General features: G+C 39.1%; 1 pseudogene; it reads left to right on the top strand.

Moving 5' to 3' along the window:
- The first annotated feature begins 894 nt into the window (after nt 1-894).
- Nucleotides 895-8,135, top strand: LOC117486744 (annotated as a pseudogene).
- The last annotated feature ends 574 nt before the right edge of the window (nt 8,136-8,709 follow it).

The raw sequence follows: 8,709 nt of genomic DNA, 5'->3' as shown, positions 1-8,709 counted from the left end.
TTCCGAAATAAGGTCCCATACCCCGGAAGTAAGTGGGAGGGACTTCGCCACTCTATAGCACCTCGGCTCCGGAGGTGTCCGTGATCGCGCTGATTAGCCTCTTCAGCTCCACCCCATCGTAAGACAAAGGCCCTGGGGCCGTCACACTCTTCTATAACAACAGTTAAAAATATATATATATAAAATATACGGCTGTACCGACGCCATGATAAGACTGATGTTCCGCTGAGAGCAGCCGGGAAAAGCACTGTTAGACATGGGCGCAGCCTCTCTGGTGGTTGACTAATCAGAACAGAGTGGCCGAGCTGACCAATCGGAGCACACTAGGCTCACAGGGAGGGGGGGGCAAGAGCTCCAACGAGTCGTTTAGTGGAGAGAGTGAATACTGCTGAATACACATGCTTCACAGAGATGCTGTATGCGAAACCAATGTGAGTTTGGAAAATTGCACAGTATAAATCTATTTTAGTATACCTCAACAATGTAATTATGATCAGTGGAAATGGCCATGACATGGGCCCTTTAATGAACTGTGGGCTAAGCCCCGAATGTTTCCAGGTCCAGGAAACGCCCCTGGTGACACTGTTGGCGATTTATTCAGAATTCAAGGCGCACTTAACCAGCATAGATACCTATCCTATATAAACTATATATTAATCGTATTCAAAAACAAATGTGGACAATTCCAGGTTATTCAATTGAAGATAGACATCAGCAGAGCATTTTTTTTTAAAGCATAACAGTGATTGTTCTCAAATTACACACTAGCAATCGGCAGACTGACCAATACCGGAAGTGGAGTTACAAATTAAAACCGTCATGAATCAGATTATTGTATACATTTAAAAAGCGTTTTATTATTGAAAGCTTGCGGCCGGAAGTGGTGTTGTTCATTGTTGCTAACTCGACATTTCTGTTCAACATGTCTTCTTTGCAGACTCTGCTCTGTCATTAGAAGCGTCTGGATTTTTCGTTAAACTACTGCGTTTGGTAAGTAGCTAGCTCTGCCAGTCGTATGTGTTTGATGTCGATGTAGCACATGTAGCTGTTGTGTAACTAACATTAGCTGTATTAACGACACCGATGTATCCGCTGTCATTTGACTGTTATTGTAAACCGGTGAACGCTTTAGCCTGGAAGTGTTAGCTTTCTGTTTATTCTGGGAACATGGTTGTTGACCTGGTTTACATGACCTGGCTGGCGGCGGATGACAGATGGCGCAGCTAATAAGTCTAACGTTAGGTTTCTATATCGGTTTGTCTGAGTATTTTATATCCCTTATGGTAACGTTGTATACAGTAATGTTGTGTGCAATATTTGAAAAACAGCCATCAGTGACGTTATGCTAGCTAGCTGTCATTAAAGGTTAGCATATTGCCCTAGTTAACCTTAATATTTATAATTCGAGCATTACGGTATTAGCTGGTGGTAAGGTTACCTATATGTTAAGCTAACAATTTGCCCAGTGAAGGAGATGTATTGTATTGTAGTGTCTCGCTACAGAAACTCAATTAGACTTTAGATATATTTGTTCCACCAATGTATTTGTCACAGAACACAGGTTGCTGTGGGCCGTAACCATGCCAAAACAAGGACTTTAGTAGTTACTCGTTACTTTCATACACACACTACGCTAGCTCTCGTAGAATTCCCAGTCTCACTCCAGGAACCTCCCTCCATCCCGACTCCCAACCAATCAGAACTAGACTCTCTCACTCAACTCACAGCCACTTGAACTGTCTGTCAAAACAGTGACATGTTCGCTGACATTCTGTAAATCTCATATAAACATAACATAACAATCATACACACACACTTAAATCAGTATAAACATAACTGTCGCCAGCTCCCCGGTGCAAAATATAATTTACCGTATGTTACCTGTATTAAGAGCATGTGTGAGCATCTACTGTTTAGCTAGTAGTTTACTAAGTTGTTCTAAGCTAGCAAGACATGAGCTATGAATATGTTTTGTAAAAGGGAGGTTCATGATGTGACAAATTGTTCTCATTAACACGCAATGATAACGTTCGCAAAGTAAAGTGAGCAATATTGTCATGTTTGTCTTTACAGGTTAGCAGAAAGCTAGCGGGCCGTTGTTAGCCAGGACCCGAAAAGCAGCATCATCATCAATGGTGTGTTTACATCCCGGAGCCGTCACATCTTCCTGTGTCCGCTTCATGAACCATCTCCTCAGCTCTCATCACAGTGAGTGTTTTACATAGTCCCATCTGTTAACATGACTGTATCACACCTGCCAGTCATTATTACTCTGCCCCCCTCAGGCTGCACATGTATGGCGTTTGCGAGGCTCGGAGGGGAGTTCTGCCAAGCCCAGCACCTGCTGCTTATTGTGGACAAGTGAACAGGAGAGCCAGCTAGGTGCGAACACTGCCATTGACGTGCACAGGTTTGTATTATAAAGGATGGTGTGGTGTCCTTATGTAGCAGTCCATGGACTGGACAGAGTAGGGGACAAAGAACCATGTTAATACTAATACACCGCTGTATACATTGTAATATCAATACTTATATCAGTGTTTCTCAAACTTTTTCATACCAAGGACCACTTAACCAATAAAAAAACACTCGCGGACCACCTAACTCCCCAAATATCCAAAAACAATAGGCCTGCTTACTCCAACAGTATATAACAAATTACACATACAGTTTGTTTTATATACGCTTCTTGAAATCTAAAAAAAACCACATCGTTTTTCTAGAACAGATTAGAAATCGCCTGAAAATGGTACAAACAAGTTGCAACATGTGTGACGAAGGTGTTGCTCTGGGCTATATCATGCAATCGAAAGTTAAGCTAGCTCCATTGCAGAGATATTCCCGCGAGAGTGCGGAAAACTTACATTTATTTATTTATTTCAAATGTGAAATGTTACCAATATACTCACGGACCACTAGGGGGCGCTCACGGACCACCAGTGGTGAACCACACTTTGAGAAGCACTGCTTTATATTATAGTGCAATGTGCACAATTTAACTTTTTTTTTTTTTTTTACTTTTAATGCATTTTGCATACTCCTACTTAATCTTTTTTTGTTTTTATTTTTTAATTCTTAATATTTTATATTCTAAAATAGAGCAACTGACTTTGAAATAAAATGTCCTCCAGTATAAACAAGGTATTCTGATTCTGAAGTCCATATATTTATAATACAATTCCTCAAAATTGAAGTTATGTAGGTAACAATGACCAAGTAACATTTGTGTTAATTTTTTCAGCTATATAATGTTATTAAATTATTTAATGAGTCGTCATCTCAAATGTCATTATTAGCTTTTTTCGTCTATATTAAAGGAGAGGTGTCATGCTTTTCCGGTTATTACCCGTCCCCTTGTGTGTTATGAAGGTTTTTATGCATGTAAACGGTGTGCAGAGTCAAAACCCTCAAAGTACACCCTGTAGCGAGTAAAACTCTAACACAGAAAATACCTCCCCAAAACGCCTCGTTGGAGATACGTCACTGTCCATTTGATTCTTCCAGGTACCGCCTGATGTCAACCCGTACCCGGAACGAAATGGACCAATCCGTGGAGCCGTTACGTACGTACCGCGGAGCCGTTACGTTAAGCCCCTGCTGATTGGTCCAAATTGACCAATCCACGGACTTCCTCACACACACACACTGCTGATTTCTCCTCCCTGGCTGCAGGCTGATAACAGACAGTTGGGATCGCGGCGAAAATTCTCTCTGCAGACCCATTCTCACAGCGTTTATCAACCTTTTTCTTACTCAATATCAAGCCACACTTATTGTTTTCACTTCGGATGTGAGTTTGTGTGTGCTCAGGATGAGTTTGGCTGTGTTTCGCTTTGTATCCTAAACAAGGAAACAACACCTCCACGGAGCTCAGCGCGATTCACAACGTCCCGACCAATCAGAGCACACTGTGCTCACAGGGAGGGTGGGGGCTGGAGCTATTGGAGCTACAACGAGCCGTTAAAGGCAGAGAGTGAAATTCAGTGAATACACGTAGTTTACAGAGATGCTGTATGAGAAACCAATGTGAGTTTGGAAAAATGCACAATATAAATCTATTCTAGTATACCTCAACAATGGAATTATGATCAGTGGAAATGGCCATGACACCTCTCCTTTAAGTTAGTTTATATGTAGTAAAATGTAGCAATTGTCATTGAAATACAATTTCCCCCAGGATAAATTAAGTGTTCTGATACTCAAGTTCATAAACGTGTAATAAAATACCCTGGCAAAGTAACTTAATATAATATATAATGTAACAAGCAAAAACCAATATGTCAGGATCCCTTAATGACCTTCTCCGTGTCTTCGTAGGTCCTTACTGCCATCCTGTTGAATCCATATGAAGACGAGCCAACCTTCCGCCTGTCAGCTGTCCTGGGGAGTCGGAGAGGCTTTGGCTTCATCCCAGGAGTTTCTTCACAGCTCGTTTCCTTTCCTGAGCTTCCTTTCCTCTTCTACTTGGATCCCTAGACGTCTTCTCTGAATGGGATAGGATATTTGAAAGAAAGGAAGGACAGACCTTTTTTCTGTCATCATTTTGTTCCTGGGACTTTGAGCATCTTCTGCCCAGTCTTTTAGATCATATATTTTTGTTTACCAAGCCAATTTTAGTTTTTCCTTCCTTGCCAAGAAGTGTTGAATTCTCCCTCCCAATTTTATAACGACGTAAGGCATAGAATATTTACCAGACCTCACCCATAAGTCATACGTTTATTTTTTTGTTTTGCGTTTTTTTTAAGCAATTTAAGTTTTTGTGAAAACACTTTTTTTTTTAAAGTTTTGAATTTTAAACATCCAATCACTCCTGTCTGTCTCCATTATTTGAAGCACAGTTCTATTTTTCTGTACTAATAAACCTTTTGAGGGTGTAAAAATGAACCGCCCTGCCCCAGTGGAGATCTCTTACGACTGCCTGAGATTCCTGATAACGCACAACCCCACCAACGCACAACTGGGAAGGTTATAGAGGTAACATACATTTTGTATAATGAACCTATATCCTTTATTCATTTTATTTTAGTTATGGACGAAGCAACCATGACATGCTTTGTGTTTTTATGTACAGGATCTGAAGAATTATGGAGTTAACACCCTGGTGAGAGTGTGTGCTGCTACATATGACAAGACCTCCGGTGGAACAAGAAGGTATTCATGTCCTGGTGAGTGACGGATCAGATTCATTTTATTATAGTTTAAGTTACTTCAATTGTAAATTATTAAACTATAGTTATCGTTTAAGTAAACAGATTATATATATTTTTTTGCCAAAATATCTAGCCATGTTTGTTTCTCTCTAAGTCCTGTTGTCGCCATTTTTAACTTGAATTTAAGTAAGTTATTGAATTCTCCTGACAGCTCATCGTGCTGCTGCTGTCTTCCTGATAGGGTGGTGCACTGTAAAGGAAACAAAACTGCTACATTAAAAAAGTCTAGTTTATAATATTTCATTTCCTATTTTTGGTCAATGAAAAAAAATATAGAGATTTTGTTAAGATGTTTGATTTCAACATTTTAGTCCCGTTTCCTTCACCAACCATATTGCATTTTGATATAGTCCTCTCTGTTTGTGTTCTACTGTTGACATCTCATCATTCTTCCGTCTTAAATATAGTGAAAAGTCCTGTGTTCAATACAGAATCCTCCTGAAAAGCGGACATTGAAAACATGTTGCAAAAAATGTAAGAGATCAAGAGTGGGCTTGTAAATATTCACTCCGAGCGCCGTGTACAAAATGGGACTGGTCAAAAACCTTGTCCTTCAGAGCTCACTAACTTACATTTTCTCAACTCCCAGTTTTAGGTTCAGCCTACTTAAAAACAAATATTTTCATAGGCATATTGTAACAGACCGTTACGTTGCATAATAATCATCTCTTGCACTATAATCCTCACCAACAAGCAAGAGGCACAGTATCCATAATAACCTTTTTCCTTTCATTTATTTTAATGTAGAAATAAAACACTGTTCTTGGAACATTGAGTGCAGAGCATCAGATTGGATAACAAACAAACCTAAATATGTGCTTGTTCCCCCTCCAGGATTGGCCATTCGACGATGGTTCCGCCCCCCCGGACCAGCTGGTTGAATGATTGGCTGAGCCTGCTTCAGACAAATTTCAGGGACGAGCCTGGCAGCTGTGTGGCTGTGCACTGTGTGGCCGGGCTGGGACGGTGAGTACAACGGGACACAGGAAGTGACATGTTATCGTTGTGACATACTAACATCCTGCCACCATTAATTCATGAATCAGAATCACAACTCCTTTATTAGTCCCGAAGCGGGGAAATGTACTGTGTTACAGCAAAAGTGGCATAGCCGGTAAAAAATAGGCATGCAATAATAGAGAGTATTCTCACTTATTAATATAGAAAAGAGATAGACATTAGTAATAAAATACAAATAAAGACAAATAAGTACACAAGCATGAGAATCAGCAAAGTGACATTAGTACCATATTAAGGTGTTAAGGCATTATAAAAATGTATGTCCACCAGTTTCAGTCAGTGTTGTTTCATGTGAGTTTTTCCAAATATGGTTTTGTTTAGACCAGGCATTATTGTCAGTTCAATTCAATTCAGATTTATTTATATAGCCCATATCACAAATCACATTTGTCTCAGAGGGCTTCACAAATCAACAAACATGAATGATAATGTAAAAACAACAAACATATCTGAGAATATAGTCAAATGACAAGATGAATGTGAAAATAGCAATGAATGGGTACGAAAACACAATGACACAAATACAGTTAGAATACAATCATTATAATTCCATAAAAGTTGTAGTAATTTTGCACAACTCTCTGGTATTTGATTTTAAAACTGCCATGTCACTTTAATCTGTGGCTAAAGGGACCCAGGTTCAAATTGGTTTGAACTTTCTAAAAAAACAACACACACTAAAGATGGCACATAGGGTTTCCTAAAATGTTTGGATGCTGGATGATTTTGTGCTCCACTCCATTTACAGAGCTTTGTATATTGTGCACCCTATTATGTAAATTAATGTTTACATCATATTTCAATAACATTTTTGAAGTGTATTTGCTTTTCAAAATCTTTCAGTTTTGCATTATCATCTTCTTGTAAACTTATGACGAAAGAAGAATCTGTCCTCCAGTTCGGCATCTTTTCTTTCCAGCATCTTACAAGCTAAAGTGTCTCTTATGTTTCCCGTGTCTGTGCTCAGAGCTCCTGTGTTGGTGGCCCTGGCTCTAATCGAGTGTGGGATGGAATATGAAGATGCCGTGCACTTCATCAGACTGTGAGTACAAAACACTGATTCTACTGACCTCAATTGAAATGTACCATCCCTGGAATTGCTCACTGCAGCTGTCATTCAGATCTAATGTCTCTAGTTGATGTCTTTTTGATGTCAGGAAGCGTCGCGGGGCGTTCAACTCCAAACAGCTGCTGTATCTGGAAAGCTACAAACCTAAACTGTGTCCTGCGCTCCAAAGACGGCAATGGACAGAGCTGCTGCATACAGTAGGAATCTACAAACCACTCATCTTCACTGCTGCTTTCACTTGAGACTCCTAATGTTAAATGGAAAAGTGATATGTTTGGGTAGCACAAGAGAAAGGGAGAATTACTGCACACTGTTGTTTAATTTTTAGCGAAATTCATTTGTAACGTTTCTGTCCTCGATTAGGTAAAGACTCATTTAGGCTTGTGAAATCTATTGAAAGCACTTTTTCCCAAATTCAAAAGCACCACAAATTTCTGAAAATCTTTTACGTAACAAATTGACCTCTATAGAAGAAGGTGTTAAATGTTTTTAATTCTGCTTTTGGTCTGTGAACTCACCTTAAATGTAGCAATATACACACATATTTAGCTCATGAAAGAGAAACTCCAGCAGTCAAGCAAAACGTATTTAAACTGTGAAATCAAGCTTAAGGGACTGTTAAAGTAATAATATTAATCAAAAGTTGACTCACGTTTCTGTTGTAAACAGAGTTGCTTTTATTTGAATTGAAACCTGGGATCAAACGTTATAGAAATGTCTGTATCAGTAGTCAATATGTTTGATTTGTGTGATGTTCAAATGATATGCAGCTTGCTATTTGTTCTAAGCTCCAACACTACAAATAAAGAATGAATAGCTGGCAGTGTGTGCTTTCAGAGGCTCGCTGGTTTATTGCCCATCAATGATTTTGTATTCCAATATTCACTCACTGAGGCAAATCGATTCACCGCAGCAGATGATAACATAGAGTTAGAAAGCCTACAACATGTAATACATTTCCTAAAAGAAGATCAGAATATGAATAAGTATGACATATGCTGTATTAATCAACAATACAAAGTACCTATCTACTGTGAAAAGTACATAGTTAGTCATAGGTGCTTCTTTAGAACAGAAACATGTTGGTTGTAAGTGTTTGACACTGTCTTTTATAATATTACAAAGGCAGGAACATGTTAAAAGGTCAGTAGGTGAATGTATTCATCAACGAACACTTGTGGTAGATTGTCCTATTAGCTGTGCAGGGTGAAAAACATTTAAAAAATAATCAATATACCATTATTTATTGATTGGCTAAAGTATGCTGTTCTTTCAGTGCACATACACAATGTTTAGAGACAAACTGTTATGGAGTGGCAGGACATGGGATGTGCTATGAGTCGCTAACATAGATTATATTGAGGGTTTCTACGTGATAACAGTCCAGAATTAGTGTTGATGGATACTACG

Source organism: Trematomus bernacchii, unplaced genomic scaffold, assembly GCF_902827165.1.
Source record: "Trematomus bernacchii unplaced genomic scaffold, fTreBer1.1, whole genome shotgun sequence".
NCBI lineage: Eukaryota > Metazoa > Chordata > Actinopteri > Perciformes > Nototheniidae > Trematomus > Trematomus bernacchii.
This window is presented reverse-complemented; position numbering and strand designations above follow the sequence as displayed.